The sequence below is a fragment of the Rhinolophus sinicus genome, chromosome 16 (genome assembly GCF_057876585.1).
Source record: "Rhinolophus sinicus isolate RSI-liver-muscle chromosome 16, RSI-T2T, whole genome shotgun sequence".
Taxonomy (NCBI): domain Eukaryota; kingdom Metazoa; phylum Chordata; class Mammalia; order Chiroptera; family Rhinolophidae; genus Rhinolophus; species Rhinolophus sinicus.
Window position 1 is genome coordinate 166375694 of NC_142516.1, and position 21509 is coordinate 166397202.

General features: G+C 37.9%; 1 protein-coding gene across 3 annotated transcripts in view; it reads left to right on the forward strand.

Annotated features, from left to right (window-relative positions):
• Positions 1 to 21509, forward strand: part of TBC1D4 (TBC1 domain family member 4) — a 176175-nt gene that overhangs the window by 13916 nt on the left and 140750 nt on the right. The window lies entirely within an intron of this gene.

The window sequence follows — 21509 nt, forward strand, 5'->3', positions numbered from 1 at the left end:
TTTTGTGGGTTCATAGAAATCTGATGACTTTTTGTTCTATTTCTTTAAAAAATGCTTAGTCCCTGATTTTTAAGCCTTATCTTAAAAAGGACAAGGAAGGTCAAAGAGATGTCTCAAAAAAAATTTTTTTTTAATCAAGAAAGGAAATGAATGAATGGAAGGGAGATCCACTGAGGTGAGACCAGGGATGGGAAAGAAAAATACCGTGGCCAATGTCCACAGTGGATTGCTGACAGATAATAACTTGTAGGATTTAAATTCTGGATTTGTTTGCTTAAATAACATGTCCTTGAGACAGAGTCATTATGTCCCTTGTATTCATTTTATCTAATGTTGATAATAAGAGCAGTTGATAGGTGGATTATAGGTTTAGTGGCCACGGGGGCATGAACCAATCTGCAGGTGAGATGGTATTTATGTTCTGCAGTGCAGTATTGATGTGTCGGGGCTCTACTTTACAGAAAAAAACCAACAACCCAAGGAAAGATGACTTTATTCTTTCAGCAAAAATGAAAAAGTTCCACATTCATTTGCCTTTATAAATATAAACCCCCTGCTTCTTCCTTTCCCCCTCAAAAAGGGACATTTTCTCCTCATCCCTTCATTGCCTTCAGTCATAGTCTGTCTACCTACGAGCATCTCCACATTTCTTCCATGATTGGTCTGTCCCTTCCATGAGGTAGGAGATTCCCTTTTGCTCCACTGGGGAAGCAGTGTGTGTTTTCTAAATGAGCTCTGTTTTGTCATCGTCCTTTATTAATGATTGAAATGAGTTTTGAATACCTACTTTCCATTAGTAAGCTTGGCTGAAGACACAGATATTGCTGATGGTGCGTTGTTCAAAATAGCTAATGTACCTGCTTATTAAGGTATAAGGCTAACATGCAAATAGTTTCAAAATGTATTTGCCCATTTACAGAAGTTTGTTTCCTTTTGCTTCTGGAGTGGAGGATAAACTCAGGAGTCACTTCAGTAGAGGGACAAGCTGTAATGTACATATTGAGAATGAGAGTTGATATTTGTTAGCACTAGACTTGAGTTACTGTGTTTACATTACCCCATTTACTGAGGAACCGGTCAGGTTAATAGCTTTTGTGTATGTGTTATTGTATCAATTAACAGCTTCTCTGGGAACCTTGTTTGCCATAATTTTGCTGATTTTTCTTCTGAGAGCATAATTAATTCTGGACATTGACAGTGGGAACTGACATATACATGCCCCGTAATTTTGTCCTATCTGCTTATATTTTCCAGATGATTTATTTTTTAAAGTCATTCTGCAACCATGAAAGAGAATACAACAAATGCTTTGTGTAAACTTAGATCTCCATAAATCAAGTGGAGACTTTGAACTGATTAATTTACTAAAAATTGATGATTTCAAAAAAAAAATAAAAAAATCAAGTTTATTTTCTTAGTATACCTGACACTGCAAAGGGCTTTGTGTATGTGTTCAGTGTTTGGTTTTTACTCTTGAAAGAACAAAATGTTCATTTGTGTAACGCAGATAGGGTAAGCACAGAAAAACCCATCCTTAACTCATATCATTCTCTGTTTGCAACATGTTCACATGATCCTTCTCAGAAGAAGTGAATGACTCCTGCTTGTGTCTTCATTTGCTGTTTGGTGGCTTTGCAAAGGAGAAAGGACAACTTACTATTGACTATGCAGTTGCAACCATGTGGAACAGAGGTAATAGACCTCCAGTTAGAGAACCCAGACTGGACATAGGACATTGAAGCTCTGGACCCTACCCTCCATAAGTAATCATAGAATATGAACAATCTGTGAGTATGGCTGACGGTCCTCGTAGTTGTCCCTTTGTTCATTACCTCATTCATTCATTCGTTCCCTCCTTCAACCATGTATTCAATGTTTTCTATTTGCATGGTACTATGCAGGATGTGGATATGGAATGGTGTAGGAAATAAATGCATTCCCCGCTTCATGCATCTTTTAGTTTGGTGGGAGAGTGAGACAAAACTAAGGAAAAAGGAACTGCATGGTGTAGTATCTGAGTGCCTGGGCTCTGCAGTCTGTTTGCTGGGACTCAAAGCTCTACCACATATGGGCTTCCTGGCCCCGGGCAAGCTCTACCTCTCTGTATCTCGCTCTCCTCATCTGTATGGAGATGATAGAATTGTTCTGAGGATTAATTCATATAAAGCATTTAGAACAGTGCCATATAATTAGTGCTCTGTGAATGTTACCTACGTATCCACAAATATCCAATTTCAAATTGTGATAAGGGCTATGAAGAAACAGAAAGTGATGCTAGAAGAGAATAAAATGCGGAAACTTACTCTAGATGGGGGCGTGTAGTAAATAGATTCTCCAGCTCTCTTTTCCTAATAAAATCTTAATTTTTTTCTTCAAGTCATCTCTCCCTCTGCCACTCAGCTCATATGCTACAGGAAAGCTGGCCCCATCCCCAGCTCCAAGGTTGGAAATGCCATTGACTGGTGTAGGAATACAGGCGCAAGCCAGTCTGTAAGGTTGTACCTGGAGATTTAGGGACTGTGTCTCCATTGTGCCAACGCAAGAGGAGAGAAATTTGGTTGGGGATCCTGAGAAAGTTTTCTCCTTGGTTTTTGTGTGTAGACTTAAAGCCTGGAACTGTTATAGTTATGTTACTACCAGGGTTACGATGAGGCTCACACACTCTTGAGGAACCTGGAAGAAATTGCACCTGAACTCTGATGGGGACAAGCCTAATTACCTCCTACCTGCAGGCTTTTTCATTTTATGAGAGTTGAGTTTTCTGGTACTTGTAGCCAAAAGCAAGACATGAGTTAGGGAAAGAAGGCCTCTTGTGGAGGTTACAATTAAGGGTGACTCTCAGGTTTGCTGACTCTTTGCTAATAGGTGGGTTTCATACCACTCATAGATATAAGGAAAGCTGGTTGGTGGAGTGGGGGAAAAATAGGCTTTAGGGTCAAAATCAAGAGTTTTCATTTGTGAAATGAGAGGGCTGGATGTTAGCAGTGATTTGCATACTTTTTCTGACCGAGGACGCTTGAGAGAGATGACATCCTTCCATCAGTAATTATGATTTCTGGAGCCTTGGCTACCATTTTCATCAACATTGGGGCCAATGAAATGAGAATCTCAGCAGGGTGGGGAGGGTGATATGTGGGTGGTTTTCAACCTGATAGCACGTAACAACCTCATGGGGAGTTTAAGAAAAGTATCCATGTCTACTGAATTGTTGGGCTCCTCCCCAGATATGGTGAGTAGAATCTTTACGATGAGACCTGTCTGTTTAAAAACGGATAACAGATACAGCCAGCTTGGCACTTGTGTGCAGCCTAGATTTGGGGAACCACTGCATTAGGAGGTGCAAAAGTCCTTCCTTTATGAGGATTTTGATTACAACTCTAGGAACCAATGGTTAAAGCTCAGGGCACAGCAGGACTCATAGGAGTTTGCACAGCACAGGCTTGTTAAAATGTGTCAGCTGCCATCGTGACACTGTTGCTTCTTGACACCACCTCTGGTCAAGTTGTTATGACACATATTCTTTCTATCATGAAAGTCAAAACACTATATCTGACTGCCGGCATATTGGCAATGTTAGGAGTGTGTTAACAGTTACCAAATGCTTGGGTTTTTGATTGATAGTTATTCAAACACCTGTCATTTAAATAGCAGTTAAAATATCACTTTACATACCAATGGCTGGGTAAATTCCATGAGAAATGAGGTGCTAGGTCAGTCTCTAGTCATAAGGTTATGTTCTGTAGTCATTGCATGGACGTTATTACCACGGTCTGCCGAAGCTAAGTAATACCAATAGATGACATCTGTTGTCAGATAGTCAGAAGGGGTCCTGGAGAAGAAATAAGTCAAGGACACAGTGAAGCATAATTAGCAGTGGTAAGCAGCGGGAAGTGCGATGTCTGTGATGGGGATGAGCCGAGGAGGGTACCGGCTCCAAGGCTGAGACAGGACTCCCAAATAATGAGATGCTCTGAAGGAAGAAATTGCTCTAATGAATGTAATTAAGGCTTTATTTGTGGTCATTTGGGGCTGCATTGGCAGCCAGGCAATTTGCCCAAGGTGGTAATGATGCTCTCAGCTTTGGAAAATGATGCTCCAGGCATTTTGGAGGAAATTTAGCTCTGCTTTGCCACTTCCTTTTTTTTTTTTTTTTTCTTTTTCCTGCTTCAACCTCTATCCTTGTAGGTTTATGAGTGTCGAAGGAGAACATACAGTCCTGGAAGGAGGCGGCAAGATATTAACTCTACTACCTAGTAAGAGATCGATTTCTGATTTGACTTCCCCAGAAAGAAAACAAGATGTAAACAGAACACTCTTCTCTTGGCTTATTTATTTTTGAGGTAATACATATACTTTGGTAGTTATCTTAGGTATCATATTAAGTTTTAGAACATTGGACACATTTGCATTTGTTCCTCTTACTCAATTTGCTATCCCTAATTAAATTGGGTTTTAAATTTCAAAATGAATTGATCTGAGAAAAGCAAAACTAAGAATGGTGTCTGTACGATTTTTAGAGGATGATTTTTGGTTATGTGTTAGACAGTGGAAGCCATGAAAATCTTGTAGTTGTCAGAGTGTTTTAATTTCCTTGTCACCCCCACTGTTGTCAGCTCCACCATGGCCCTGAACAAATATTGCGTGAGCTAATCAAGTGTGAGATTGGCGAGTTAGCAAACAGGCATGAGAGATGTAAGTGATTTCTACAGAAACAGGTGGAGAGGGGTGGTAGCATGAGCTTGTGTTGACTGTGAAGGGAAGCTGTTGAGAGAACACACTTTGGTTGGGACACTCCCTGCTCCCTGACATGAGATCTGCACTGTGTCTTGAAGGGTGTGGAAGTTTCAAGTCCTGGTTCTAGAGTTTAGAGAAAAATGACAGCTAATTAACACTTAGGGTTTTTGTAAGTTTTGGTTCTTTAATGAAACGTCACTCTTAATCTGTCAGAGACTTTTTAAAGTCAATCCATCTACCTGAATGAAGGAAATGAAGAACTCAGTGATCAGGAAAATTTAATGGCCGTGGTTGTTTTGTCATTCTGAAACTTCTAGAAATATGTGGCATTTATGGGTTTAATCAAGTTAAAAATTTATTTCCGTGGCTTCATGGTGATTTCTAAGTTGCTCCGAAATGTAATCCTGCCACTTTGAAAGTGTGGATAGAGCTGGAACGTTTATAACTCTGGGTAATGTTTTACAGTTGTATTATTAAAGAAATTTATGGCTCCATCATATATGGAAATGAGAGCTCGGAAGCATATGGTAATTGAAATCCACAGGTTGTCCTTTACTTAGAGTTGTTTCCAGACTGTGGTGAGGAACAAATAATTATACATAGTCTGTAAACCTTTTTTATTTTGAGTTATCACTTTCATTTTTTAAAAAATGCCTTTATGTATTGAAGATTCTAAGGTGTTAAAAAAACGTTTTAAGAGTAGTAATCTGAATATGAGCTCCTGATTACTTTGCTGCTTACTTTCTGTGGTACAGACACTCACTGGGCCCCACACATAAGGCAGAATATTAGATGCACTCTTTTGTAGGCTAGTGGCTTAAGTAATCAGGATGGTATTCAAGATGATAATCAGCAAATATGTAGACTGTTCATGGAAACAGATTATGAATGGGTGCAGCTTAATCTTGTATTAGGTTGGGTGCAAAAGTAATTGCGGTTTACAAGGTTACAAATAATTGCAAAAACCTCAAGGACTTTTGCACCGACATAATATAATGTTAGTGTCCAGCCTGTAGACAGTGTAGTCATTGATGGGGTAAATTTACTTCAACTATTTACTTCAGTCATCGTTTCTCCCCTTGCTTAGGTCCAGCCCAGTTACTCAGAGAATGCTCAGACTCCCTAACATGGCTTCTGCTCTGCCCTTTCCCCCTTTTCCCACGCGGTACTGCAGCTCTGCCTTCCAGCCTCTCTGAATTTTTCATCATTCCTCATGCCCACCTGGCCTTGAGCGTCTTTACGTTTACATGCTGGTCTTTTTGTTGAGAATGTCCTCTTATCCGCCATTCTGGTGGTGTCGTCCTCTAATCTTTACAAACGCCACTCAGGTCACGTTGTTTTCTATGACATCGTCTTTGCTATCAACCTGCAGCCTCCAGCTGAAGGTGGCAGTTTCCTCTGTGCTCCTATGCTTCGTATTTATAGCTTTCGTCATCTTCTTATCCGTTTGCAAGCCTTTCTTCATTACTAGTTTGTGAACTCATTGAAAGTTAAGACAGTGTCATTTTTGTATCTTTAGCATCTAGGACAATGACTAATATGTATTCAGAATTCATCATATGCTTTGTTGAAATAATTTCAACAAAATATATTTTTGTTGTTGTTTGTGAGTGTTTCCTTTCTGAGTAGGACTGTGCTATGTGTCCAGCTCTATAAGGAATGTGACATTTGATCTGGGCCTTAAGAGATTTATATTGCAGTTGGAAGAGAAAGACACAGAGGGAAAATGTTAAATATCAGGTTGGTGCAAAAGTACTTGTGGTTTAAACGGTTAAAAAAACTGCAAAATCTGCAATTACTTTTGAACCAACCTTATAATTAAAGACAGTGAATGGTGCTACCACTGTTTTAAGAAAAAGAACCTGGAGAAAGCATATATATGCTCAATAGAGTAAAAGATGTTATGTTTATACAGAAGAGGAGATATACAAGGAAATGGGATAGAGATAAATTTTGGAGGAGGAAAGGCAAAGACAAACAAACAAACCTCAACGCCCCCCAAACAAACAAACAAACAAACAAACAAACAAACAAATAAAAACAGCAGTGCCAAACTATGGAGCTAGATGGGCTTGGGAGAATTAGCAAATTACTTCAAGTCTCTTCCCTTGTTTCTATAATAGTAGGAATAATATTAGTATCTATCTCACAGAGTTATGAAAAAGAGGTCAGATAACCCATATAAAGCATTTAGCATAATGCCTGCAACAAAGGAAGCGCTCACATGATGGCAATTTGTTACTATTATTGTTATTATGGTTGTTACCATTCAATTGTAGTGGCCTAATGCACACACTTGTATGAGGAACTGTGGAAAGCCAAGTCATACAATCAGCCAGCAGTACAGCTGGGGAGGATAAAGGTATGGAATCAGGAATCAAATTAGCCGAAAGGAAATTGGGAGTGAATGGGTATCGGGTCAGTGTTGGGGTATGGGAAAGGCAGGCAAGTTTGAAGAGCAGGTGAGAGCTGAGTGCAAAGAACTGGTGAAAAGAAGGTAACCTTGAAGCTAAGGCAATGCTTGCCTGAGGCTGGTGAAAAATAAAAAAAATGGTGACTTCCTGCTGGGACTGGAGTGATCATGAAGTATGACCATGGCAGGAGCTGCTGGTGGCAGCAGGCGTGCTGAATGGCTGAGCTGGTAATTAGGCGGACTTGCGGAAAGTGGGGAATTGCAGTAAGGGCAGACTCTGACAAGATAGAGTAGCAGTGGAGGTAAGTAGGGAGACTGTTGAGGTGAAAGAATGGCTGGAAGCTTTATCAGAAACAGGACCCCAGTTTCAATTTACCTAGTGCTTTCTCTTTCTACTGCCCTAGGTTTGAAAGGCTAGGTCAGAAATCTAGAGATGGTGTCAGTCTCGTAGGCCCTAGGGGAGTCCATTGCCACTTACTTGGCTGGTCTTTCTCTAAATATGAGACAGCTACTATGCTTAGTATTTCAGCTTTGGTATACTTTTATTTTATTTTATTTTATTTTATTTTATTTTATCTTATTATTTTTTAAAGCACGAGAAGAAAGTCTTTATTATTATGCTTGTGGAAATGTTCAGGATTTTTGTCATGCAGTACAGCCAACACATAGTGTACCTAAGGTGTATACATTAAATATAGCTGTCAGAGTACTGCTCTGAGCCTTGTGTGGTTTTAAAAATCACCTGAGGTGCTTGTTAGACAATTTAGATTTATAGCCTTCATCCCAGACCTACTGAATTTCTAGGAGAGCACCTGGTAATTCATGTTTATAAGCATCACAGGTACTTTTTATGATCAGGTAACTTGGATAAATATTGCTTGTGTCAAATGGAGGACTGTGAAATCCTTGTATTCTTGTTGGTCAAGGATTTTAGTTTTAAATTTTTAAGTCATGGTCTGATCGTACTCTGATTCAGACTTTGTGAGGTCATAAGGAAGGTTTACTATATTCTCCTTGTTAGACCAGGAGCGTAGCCTAGGGGTTCTCAGCTAGGGAAGGGGGGTGGATTTTATCCCCCAGGGAACATTTGTCAATGTCTGGAGACATTTTTGGTTTTCCTACTACAGCTGTGGGCGCTTGGGGCACCTAGTGGGTAGAAAGGCCCGGGATAATGCTAAATATTTTACAATGCACAGATGCCAAGGTTGAGAAACCCTGGTTAGCCTCCATGGTCTGTCTGTATTAATAAATAATTAACTCATGAGTCTTAGACAGATGTAATATATATCTTGTGTGACTACCATTTGTATTATGGCATAGAACATTCCCTGCATTCAGAAAGCATCTTTGCCCTCCTCCAGTACCCATTGTCTCTCGAAATCATTATCCTGGTTTCTGTCACTCTAGATAAGTTTTGTTTGGCCTGAGCTTTATATAAATAGAATCGTACAGCATGTACTCTTTTGTGTCTTGCTTTTGTTCAACGTTCTGCCTGGCAGATATACCTGTGTTGTTCCATACAACAGAAACATGCCCTTTTTGATTGCTGCAGTATGTAATACCACAATGTGGTTATCCATTTTGCCGTTCACAGACTTCGTGTTGTTCCCAGTTTTCAGCTGTTATGATTTAGGTGCTGTGGATATCTTTGTATATGTCTTTTGGTGGTCTTGCCATCATTCCTCATGTGTATATTCCTAGGAGTATAATTGTTGGATCTTAGGCTATAGTGTTTGTTTGGCCTTAGTAGATACAGCCAAACAGGTGTCCCGAGTGTTCGATTCTGCCAGTGATGTGTGACACTTCTGGTAGCTCTATCACACGTCCTAATGTCTGACATTGCCAATTTTCACATCTTAGCCATCTTTCTGGGAGAATAGTGGTATCGTGTGGAAGTTTGAATTGGCACTTCCCAGATAACTAATGATGTACTAAGCACGTTTTTATATGATTTGTTGGCCATTTGAATATTCTCTTATGAAGTGCCTATTCAAGTCTTTTGTCCATTAAAAAATATTGTATACCTCCCATACTTAAATTTAAATTTTTTTTTTTTTGCTTTTTTACGATTGATTTGTAGTCGTTTTAAAAAATATATTCTGGATACAAGTCCTTTTTCATATATATATGTGTGTATATATGTATATATACATATATGTATACACACACATATATATCAAATATATTCTTCTATTGTGTTATTTGCCTTTTAATTCTCTTTTGTCTTTTGTGAAATAGCAGTTCTTAATTTTAATGAAATCCAATATATCAATCTTCTGTTACAGTTAGTGCTTTGTGTCCTGTTAGAAAATCATTGCCTATCCCAAACACTTTCGGTCTTTTGATATTCAACTTTCTATGTCAGCTGTGACCTCTGTAGGGTTCACTACAAAGTGAACCAGACTTGAGCAATTATGCCTTTTTTGTTCTTTTGGTATAATGTAGTTAGTTTAAATTAGACACTCTATAAAAAGCCTATATAAGTAGAAGATAAATATATATATATATATATATCATATATATATATATATATGATATATATAATAAAATATATAAAATATGTATTATATATTTATATGTAATATAATAAAATATATATGTAGAAGATATATACGTGTGTGTATATATGTATATGTATATGTATGTGTGTGTGTGTATATATATATATATATATATATATATATATATTTTTTTTTTTTTTAACTTGTTAAGTAAAAGTAAAGCTAACCATTTGTTAGTCTCTTGAGGTAGGTTCAGGTCAAGGCCCTTTCTTTGCAGATGGGTATGTTAGCGAGAGTGGAGTCTCTATTCTGTTTTTAAACTAAATCACGCTTTCAAGGTTCTGTTAAAGTGGAGTCAGAGTGTAAAGACACTTGTGAATTGGTCTCAGTACTAAGATCCTACATTTTTACAATTTTTCTCACTTTCCTTTATGACTGTTTCATCATTACTTGGTTTGGCAACAGTTTTTTTTTTTTGTTTTAGTTACTTGTCTTAGTGTTTTAACACACTTATTTTTTTGTTTGGAACACGTATTTTATCAGTTTGTATTGCATTTAGTTACATGAATGTGATTACAATAGCTGTGGACTGAGTACAACAAACAGGACTGGGTACAAACACACTAGACTTATAAGTGTAGGATTCAACTGGGGGGACCAATAATCTTTTGTGTATGGACAGTGGGCTGTAACTGCTAGTAGCCAGTGGATTTGTGGGGTACATGGGACATGCATTGTGGGGGCAGAGCCAGAGAGCAGTTTCCAGGCTTTCGACCTCACGTGGAAAGGTGCTGGCTCGGGTAGTAGATGACCATCAGCTGTGACTAGTTGGCCATTGGCCTCTGATATAACTGCTGTGGTTAAGCCAGCAAGTGCAGATTGCAGCTAGCAAGTGGGGTTGGTTGGTTGGTTGGCAGAAAAACGGTTAACAAGCAGATTGCGGTTATCAAGTGCAGTTAGCAAGTGTGGATGGTGGATTGCGGATCATGTGGATTCTACTTCCTGAGTCTCGCCTGGCCGCCAGAGAGACTGGGGTGCAGGAAGACCCCTCGTTGGGGTACTGGCAGATGTTTGCTTTTGTGTCTCGACCAGCTGCCAACGAGAATATAGTGGAATAACTCCCCTACCTATGGCTCCGTTGGTGTTCCTTTTTGGCCTCACCATGTCCTGCGTTCTTGTGCGTGGAGCGGGAGCTGAGACCCTGCATGATACCTGGAGCAGGGAGCAGGGTATGGTGCTGGCCAAGCTCTCCAGAGGGCAGTGGAGGAGTTTGTGCTTATGAACACACAGTCTCAGGAAGCCCGTGAGGAGCGGCGCTGGGAGCAGGAAACACGATCTGCCTGGGAGAAAAGTGACCCCGCCATGAATTAATGGTCCTCTTGAGCCTCCGGATGACACACCACTCTATTGGCCATAGCAGGTGTCACCTGCTTTTTGGTGGTCGCTGCTGCTGTGGGCTCCTAGAGTTCTGGATGTCTTGCACCGGGGCCACTACTCAGGGTGTCCACCACTGGATACCTGGCACTGCGAGCAGGATTCCGGCCAGGTAGGAATGATGTTTGACTCTGGGCAGGAGGACATGTGGCCTCCTACACAGCATGTGGTGCCCAGTGGCCACTGTTCTCAGGAGTTGGACCCCTGTGGAGGGGTGGGAAGATGTGGACGGTTCTCCAACCGGTATAGGCCGGAGAAAGCAAAGGTCCTTGCAGCTGTGTGGGCTGAGAAGTACTTGCCGAGGCAGCCCAGATACAGGACTTGTAGTCCCAGGAAGAAACGCTTGCTGAGTCCTTGGTGGAGGATGCAGGTGAGTTCAAGGTCGTCCCTCACCCCCAGGTTGGGGGGGACTTGGAGCCCTCGCCCTGTGGAGAGAGCACACATTGTAAGACCAACACACAGCCCTGGCAAATGACTGTGGACTATGGGGAATTGCCTTCCATCCCTGAGTTGATGGACCACTCGACTGTTTGGGAATGTACCACCATGTAGTGAAACTGGCAGATGTTTACTTCCTGTGTCTCGTCTGGCCGCCAGCGAGACTGTGGTGCAGGTAGACCCCTTGTTGGGGTGCAGGCAGATGTTTGCTTCCTGAGTCTCAACCAGGCGCCATGGAGAATATGTAAGCACCTTGGCTGTGAGCCACTATTGTTCTAGCATGGTACACTGAGAAACTTCCTGGCTGTGTCCAGGAAGTTTGGCTGTGCCCAGAAAGACTGGCAGTACCCTGAGAAAGCCTGGTGGTGCCCAGAAAACCTGGCTGTGCCCAGAAAGCCTGACTGTGCCCAGGATATTGCATCCACCTCAAGGTTCCTCGCATAGGGCCCATTGTGGAGGATGCTTGTCGTGTAGATTGTGAGGCAAGACCCTGGAGGGGTGGAGTGTGGAGACAGAGCCAGGAGAGCAGTTTCCAGGCTCTCGACCTCATGTGGAAAGGTGCTGGCTCGGGTAGTAGACGGCCCTCAGCTGTAACCAGTTGGCCATTGGCCACTGATATAACTGCCATAGCTAAGCTAGCAAGTGCTGATTGCAGCTAGCAAGTGGGGTTGGTTGGTTGGTTGGTTGGCAGAGAAGCGGTTAGCAAGTGTCGATGACAGATTGCGGATCGTGTGGATCCTACATCCTGTGTCTCACCTGGCCGCCAGCAAGACTGGGGTGCAGGAAGATCCCTCGTTGGGATACTGGCAGATGTTTGCTTTTGTGTCTCGAGCAGCCGCCATCGAGACTATAGTGGTATGACTCCCCTACCTATGGCTCCATGGGTGTTCCTTTTTGGCCTCACCATATGCTGCGTTCTTGTGCAGGGAGCGGGAGCTGAGTCCCCACATGACATGCATGTTTTACATCCATCAACTCATTTTCAGGAAGGTTGATTAAAAAGCTTCTCCAGTTCTCATTGAGCCATGTAGTTTGAAAGACAGGATGAAGAGGAAGAACCAGATATTTTGGTCTTTTTGATTAGTTGCATAGAAACAGTCTCTACTTTCTCTAAACTCTCTAAATTAGACAATTAAAACTTAAATTTGGATTTTTTTCACCAATTCATATTTTCTGAAAAGAATCAGAAATAGATAAAAGAGTAGCCATATATTTAATTGGGGAAAACATTTCATGTTGTGTTTGCATTTTTCCTCGAGAGTACTGAATTTTCAGATTTGAAATAACAATTTGGGATTAGATAGAAAAATCTGACAACTATAAAAGGTTATATTTGAGTATGTTTTCAATGTAACTATGTAAAATACTTACAGATTGTATTTCTTTTTGTTGTTGTTGTTGTTTACCCCTAATTTTTATTAATAGATTTTATTATTTTTAAAGCAGTTTTAGATTCATGGCAAAATTGAACAGAAGGTACAAAGATTTCCTATATACTCCCTGCCCCTACTCATGCATAGTCTCTCTCATTCATCGGACATCCATCACCAGAGTGGTAATTTTGTTAAAATGATGAATCTACATTGACATATAAGATTCACCCGTAGTCCTTGGTTTACATTATAGAGATCACTCATAGTGTTGTACATTCTATGGGTTTGGATAAATGATCTACCATTATAGTTATCAGACAGAGTTGTTTCACTGTCCTAAAAATTCTCTGTGCTTAATCAATTTATTTTTTCCTCCCCCCTAACTCCCAGCAACCACTGATATTTTTACTGTCTCCACAGTTTTGTCTTTCCCAGAATGTTGCATAGTTGGAGTCATACAGTATATAGTCTTTTCAGATTGTCTTCTTTCACTTAGTAATGTGCATTTAAGTTTCCTCCATGAATTTCAAAAGCAAAAAATATATCTTTAGATCAAATTACTATAAACCCTGGGAAAAAGTACTAGGGCTTGCAGGCTCTTGTTAGGTCTTGCTTGTCTGTATTTAGAGTCAGCCTGTAATAACAAGCCAAATTCCACCCCGTAAATTCTGTTGGAAAGCACTCTGCCAAGTTGAAGCTGCCTGTTGCTTAATAAAGTCTCACAGTTCTATTTATTTTCTGTAGAAGCTGAATAAATATAGCAAGATTGAATCTGTGTTTAATTTTGGAAATGATAGTACCTTTTACTTAAATATTTTAGTTAAAGGTTGGAAGTCAGTTTTGCATACAGCTTTAGTTCCACATGAACAGTATTTTTATATACTGTAGGAGAAATTTTGTAGGAATTTAAAATGGAAAATCTATGCTAACATTTGTATCAACTTTTTTTTAAACCTGGAAAGAACACTGTTAAATAACATGAATAGATTTGAGTACGTAGTTTGAGCTACATTTCAGAATGGTCGACTATGTACTTTTTAGTCACAACTGAGATTATTTATGATGCATTGTTGGAAATAATTGTGTTTCACAAAATATTCCTGTTATTTTCATTTTTGCTTAATTTATTGTTGACAATTCAAGGTACCAAGATCCACACATGATTTTTTTTGTTCAACATTATTGAATAAGAATCTTTTAAAATAGAATTTTTTTTCTCCCCAGTGAAAACATATGCATGATTATACTTATAATTAATATTGTGTAAGGAAAATTGAGTAACTTGGTTTAAATATGTGTAGGTGTAACTCAATTATTTGACTGTATTTGGGGAGGAAAATATGAATTGGCCAAAAATTCAAATTTAAGCTTTAATTGTATGATTTAATTATTGTATTGAAAATAAAGGCTATAATATGTAAAATTTATTGCCTGTTAGAAATTCTTAGGGAATTTGGATTTGAGTAGCTAAGAAAACCTTGTAACCAGCAGTTCTAAGTATGCGTCTCAATGCTTGAGGAGACTTGGCAACAAAATACATTCTTCTTAAAAATATTATTTACATATTCATACAGCAATATAATATCAGACTTAATTAATTCATTAGTCATTCACTGTGACTGATTTGTGCCAGGTACATTGGAGACATGAAGAATAAAACTTGCACAAGCTGATAAGAGTTTTCATGCATTTGCAAATAATTTTTGTGAAATTTTACTTTTTTGGTAGAGGAGACCGATACGTACCAAGGCCAATACTTTCATAATTGTCATTTTATGGGTTAATTAAACCTGTATTTATGGAATCCCTACCTTATAGCATAGTGGTCATAGTTGCTATTCATTTCTTTTGCATTGTTCTCATTTTTTTCATTATTACGTACTGTCAGAATTTCCATCTTTTCTCTAGAAGAGTACTTCATTTAATGTAATAGCAACATTCCTGAGACTTTGTATGTATCTAGTTTTAATATTGTCTTTTCATTTACTTTATAACTTCGGAAAGGAGTACCCAGCCCTTTAATGTTAAGACTTGATAGCGTCTTTGACTTTCATTTAATTTTTAACAGACGCACAAGTTACAAGGGTTTTTTTTCCAGGAAATTACAAATAGAAAGGATGAAATTGGTAACTTGACTCTCTTCTTATAAGTGTTTAGTACTTTTATTAACCTCCTGGAACATCAACATATGATAAGACACACAGAATATTGCCAACCACAGAAGCTCACCCCAACCTCAGTGTCTAGAGTTTTTAACTGAGGCTTCATTACACAGGCAAGATTGGTTCAATCATTGGACACATGATATCACAAAGGCCACAGTCTAATTGCATGGTTGGTCTTTCTGGTGAGTCTTCTTATAGCATACACTATCTAGGGGGCATGAGTTACCTCGTTAGGAAAAACTATCTTATGTGAAATGTGGTCTCAGAGACCCACTGTAAAATAACAAAGGTACTTGTCATTTGGGAATTTTAAGGGTTTAGAAGACAGCCCGATTCTTATTATAGACCCTCCTATTCCCCCCCAAAAGTACAGAAGGCTTTGTTTTATTTGGTGCCTGCTATCTGTTGCCTGCACAGTTGAACTATGCACATACATCATTTCTTTAATATATTTGAATTGCAGTGAGCGTCAAGAGCTCTTAAGTCAGAAATTTGCCACTTGGTATGTGGCCTTAGGTAAATCACTTAACTTGTTTGAGCCTTAGTTTTCTTGTCTGTATAATGGAGCTAAGAAAGCCTACTTATTAGAGAAAAAATAAAGTGTCTCACAGAGTGTTTGCACATAAAAGGTGCTCTATAAAATAATAACCATTATTCTGAGGTACACATTTGCCCTGTAATTGAGTGCTATATTTAAGAAACAGTAGATAATTTTTTTCCTGCTACTCATAAGCATACAGTTAGGACTGTTTTTGTCCAACTTGACTTTTTTTGTAACATATATATTACGTATATATTATTATATATTTATATTATATTGAATATATAAAGATATTAATACTAAATATATATTACTTATAACATGTTTATATTATAATATAGAAAATATATAAACAAATATATTTTAGTGAATATGAATATCGATTATATAGGAATGTAATATATTTAATGTGTATATAGAAAGCATTTAACCAAGAAACTGATAATACAGCTGTCTGACATTTGGCCACTTCTTGTCACGCAAACCAATTAATGATCGATATTTTAAACTATTCTATTTGAATTGATTATATATTTTTGGACGACATCTGTAAATTCTTCAATACAAGGTATAATTTTAAATAAGTAACTCTCTTTCGTACCTTATTTTGACTAGTTTTGTGATGCTTTCCTGTTAACTGCTTTCATCATACCAATCACTTGGGATTTGACTGTTTTTATTTTTCAGTTGCTTACATTTGTTATGCACCTGTTTGTGTTTATCCTTTCTACTAGGTAAACTCACTATTTATTACAGATGCACACATGTTTTATAATGAGTTTGTAGCACCTGAGATTGCTCACTGTATGCTGTTGTCTGTCTAACAAGTTAGAAATCAGATTAACTTTTGTATCTCCTCCATAAAAGGTAAATATACTGTATTGGAATTTATGACAAAACATACCCTGATTAATATATGATAGCTTCATCTGTTCAGAAACTATGAACATGTGATATGAGCCTATCTTTATAGAGCTATGAGTAGATTTTTCTAACACGTGTCACACTGGCTGACAAAGCTGAATTAAAAAATGGGGAAACGTAATTTAAAATATTTATTAACTAACTGTAGTAATAAAAGCAATAAAAATGAGCAAGTGGTTTATAGAAAAATCATTTTTATTTCATAGTTTTCTAAGAACCCGTCAATTAATTTTTATTGAATATTAACCCCCATTCCATTGCAGAGCTATTCCCTAAAAGCTGTTACAAACTGGCACAAGTAATTTTCACCAGAGAAACTTGTAGAGGTTATACTATGTTATCTTTTAAAACATTTCAATTCCTCATATGTGAGTGGAGGAGTGAAATAATTATCTGGACCACAGGAAATAAGATACCGTTTTAGCTGTGGTTATCTAGAAATATCATATGAAAGTCTTTTTTCTTTTCATGAGTGTCTGTTTGCAGCTTTCTGTATGGCCTGTTGCTGTGTTAGGGAAACCTGAGGAGGAGTTAGTATCCTAACTAACCTGGGCAATAGTGTCCGGAGGGATTGCACGTCTCACCAACATCTTCATTCAGCGCAGATGGTTTGATTTGATTTGTATACTGGGATTCCATGAAAGATGTCCTTTGAAAAAAATAATTCTCCTGAGTCCAAACCCAGGCTGGTTTTAAAAACCCCTGGCCTAGGAGAATGTTTAAGGATTTTTAACATAATTCGAGCAGTTGAAAATTATACTAGCACATAAGGAAATAGAAGGGAGTAGCAATGCAGCTGGAGGAGGCTAGATTAGTTTTCTCTCCCACACACCACAGTGAAAATGGGAAGAATGTGATATGACTGTTTGGCTGCTAACCATATGGTACTTGCTGGTGTAATGTTGTACTTTTTTTTTTTTTTTTTAACTGAGGTAAGATTTATAGAACATAAAATTAACTATTTTAAATAAAATGAGCAATTGAGTTGCATTTAGTAAATTCATAAAGTTGTGTAACCATCACCTCTGTCTAATTCCAAAACATTTTCATTGCTATGTCGTATTTACACATTTTATTTACTGATTTTATTTATACTGGACTTCTTTCTAAAAAGAACTTGGCAGTGGCATTTGATAAGGATTATTGACAAAATAGAAACGGAGATCAGGACCAAGGAAAGGAGAAGGGAACTAATATGTAATCTACAAATGTTAATGTAATTTTTATTCATAATGTAAATTTTTTCAGAGTTGACTTTTAGGCTTCCCAGCAGCAGAGCATTAAGATAATCTGATAAGTAATCTAGCAGCAGAGAAGAATACCAGCTCCTCAGAGGAAACCGGTTTTCCTAACACTCAGTTCTAAATGACATTTCTCCTTTGGGAATTGACATTACATTGAATGACTACAGTTTTACAGTGGATACTAAGCATTTTTAATGTGGCTCTTTCGGGAATAACCTTCAAAAAAGGCTAAGGGCACAATATTATTCTGTGATGTGATGATGGAAGTTTTAGATATAACAGAATCACTAATATTTGACTTTTCCTTCCTTGATTTCAAATTAATCCAGTTTTTTTTTTTTTTTTTTTTTTTTTTTTTTTTTTTACTAGAAAGGGGCAGAATGTGACATTGGCAGGAAGTCCTTAAGAGACCTCTGTCAGCAGGTCCCGAAGGGATGGAAGCCTGGTTGGGCCAGTGATCTGTTTTGCAGTTAACAGTGAAATATTATAGTTTGAGGGCTGAAGTCTTTTTTATATGCTTATGTAGTGAGGGCTAGAGAATACAAATAATAAACCTCATTGAGTACAAAGATACATAACTATTGCACATGGTAACAGAAGTTACTTGTTTTAGTCAATGGACTTGGCGTGTGGCAAACCTAGAAATAATTGGGGATATTTATAGGCAAAATTTTCCTTATTTAGATTTGGCAAATTTATTACCAGCAGTGGAAGTATAGAAGGATTAAAGTAGATTTATTGGTTCTATATACCTACTTTCAAGTTGTTTTTCCTAAACCTTTCTTTAATTTACAGTGCAAGTAGCAGTTTAAGAGAGTTCCAGTTTCATTGCAGATTTGTAAGCACTGGGCATAATCATTAACACTTTTTTCTAATATAGTACACAAGGAAATTCTTGTTGTTACTTTATTTTTATAAAAGAGGAAACTGAAGGCCATGATTACTGAGTTAGTGACATCAGACTGTAAGCTAATGGGCATAGTCTATATATTTTTTACTCTAATTTTTGTTTCAGAAAATTTCAAATCTATAAAAGGTGGAAAAAATAGTACTGTGGATATGCTATTCCCTTCATGTAGATTCACCAACTGTTAACATTTTATGACATTTATGTTATTATCTCCTTTATTAAATGCTGAAATATTTGAAAGTAATTTATAGACATGATATTTCAGCATGCATCTTTAAAAAATAGAGCATTTTCATTTACCCCACAGCCCCCCGTCATTATTACAGCCAAGTATTTAACACTGATATAATAAAGTTATGTACGAAGGTGTGACAATTAAGTTTGTGAACTTGTTGCAACAATGTTGCTAACTTTTTTGATATCAGAAGGATTATTCATTATGAATTTGTGCAAACTGGACAAACAGTTAACCAAGTTTACTGTTTGGAAAGGCTGAAAACGCTGCATGAAAAAGTTAGACGACCTGAACTTTTCACCAACAATTCATGGCTCCTGCATCACGACAATGCACCAGCTGACACGGCACTGTCTGTGAGGGAGTTTTTAGTCTGTAAACAAATCATTGTATTGGAACACCCTCCCTACTCAACCTCATCTGGCCCCCAATGACTTCTTTCTTTACCCAAAGGTAAAGGAAATATTGAAAGGAAGACATTTTGATGACCTTCAGGACATCAAGGGTAACACAATGACAGCTCTGATGGCCATTCCATAGAGTTCCAAAATTGTTTTGAAGGGTAGACTAGGAACTGGCATCAGTGCATAGCTTCCCAAGGGGAGTACTTCGAAGGTGACTGTAGTGATACTCAGCAATGAGGTAGGTAGCACTTTTTCTAGGATGAGTTTTTGAACTTAATTGTCAGACCACTGATTGTAATTATATGCCCATTCCATTGATAGTAGTAACACATATAATATTAACATATGTGTTTATATCTTACATAATTTTTGGTTTTAACATTACATAGTCTTTTAAGACTAAATGGCCAGTGATATAGTCCTGGCATTGTGATGATTCCAAGTAAACCAATTCTGATACATTTTGTATTGTTTTTTTTTTAATATGTAAACAGTATAAATTGAATAGTACATTAGGTATGTGTTAGTACAGGGAACAGTTACCACTCTAGTTTTTTTCATTAGAATAATAAATGAAGAAGAGAGTTACTACAATAAATCACAAAATTGTCAAAAGAGCTAGAAGAGTAGAAATCAGGGGCTGGCACTAGGTGATTGCATTTTCTCACCACTCAAGCTGTGATTAAGAGTTCTGGAAAATCTTGGGTGGGAAGGGGCATGCACTTCCATGTCCCAAGAAGAGAGGATCCCAGGTAAAGGAAAGGCCAGTGTTGGCCAGGCAGGGCGCCAACCTAGGATTATGTCAGGTACTTTGTGCGTGTGTGTGTGTGTGTGTGTGTGTGTGTGTGTGTGTGTGTGTACACCCTAGAGAAAGTTATTTAAGGTCTCTGTCCTCAAGACATTGATTGTCTGGAGGTGAAAAGATTGCATGTCAGAAACAATTTAAGAAGAATGACTTAGAGAATCTTAAATCTGGAAAGAATTTTAGAAATAATCTACCCCAATTCCTTCACTTCACAGATGAAACAACAATCACCGAAGTGTGATGGTTTTCAAACGTTTACATAACAGACGCCTGGGCGGAGGACAAGTTCAGCATAGAAAAATCTTCCAAAACCAGACCAGACTAGTCTTGATAGTATAAAGGATAATTTCTTTGAGAATAATTAATACGAATGCAATCAATGTATTGTAGTATGTTTCTGCAGAATAGCGGCAGTAACCTACACTGATTATAAAAATGCGAACAAAACAAGGTGGTGTTTTTTTTTTTAACCATGGACTGTTCAGACATGTATAGATTGTACAAGTACGCCCACAGTGCTATTACATTTTGCACCCTCTAGTGTTCTGGGTTACCCTAAAGTGAAGACGTGGGCCTTTAATTTAACTATTGTATGTTTCATTAATTCTAAGATATATATTTTCTCCTCTGTTTTTATTTAAAAATATTTTTTTTAAGGAAGGCACAACTCACAGTGGCCCATTCGGGGATCAAACCAGCAACTTTGGGGTTGCTACCAGCTGAGCTAACCAGCTACCCTCTCCCCTGTTTTTACTATCTCTGCAGTCTGGATGTGTCTTACAATCTATAGCAGCTTAGATTTGATTAAGGACAATAATTACATGACAGAGAGGGTACTGAAGTGGTTCTCAAAGCAACTGTGACTTAGAACTACCTGAAATAACTGTTTAAAAAGAAAAGTTTCTAGGCTTTGACTCAGGCCTATTGAATAGCGGTCATTGAAGTAGATTATGAATATGACAGTAAAATGGCAGCAATATTTCACAACTTTTTATCTGTTCACATTTTTGGGAAATGGTGGAAAATTCCATTTAGGCTTGAAAAATTTTGTATCATCAATCAGCGTACCCTTGATTGTTGCATGTTGGTCAATTGTAAGTTTACCAATCCACAATTTTTTCTTTGCTTTTGTACCCATCACAAATTAGATGAAATGTCATCACTACTAAATGTTACTCTGGGTGAGTGACTATTGTGAGACTGCTGATTTTAGTATCTACGTTTACAGAGGATTTTACAGTTTAGAAAGCATTTTACATATCATATATTATCTCATTGGATCCTTACAATGGTTTCTGAGGAAAATATGACAACAGACATCATTATGTCTTTTGGTACAAATGAGGAAATACCATGTGCAAGGTCCATGGCTAGTTTACATTCAAATC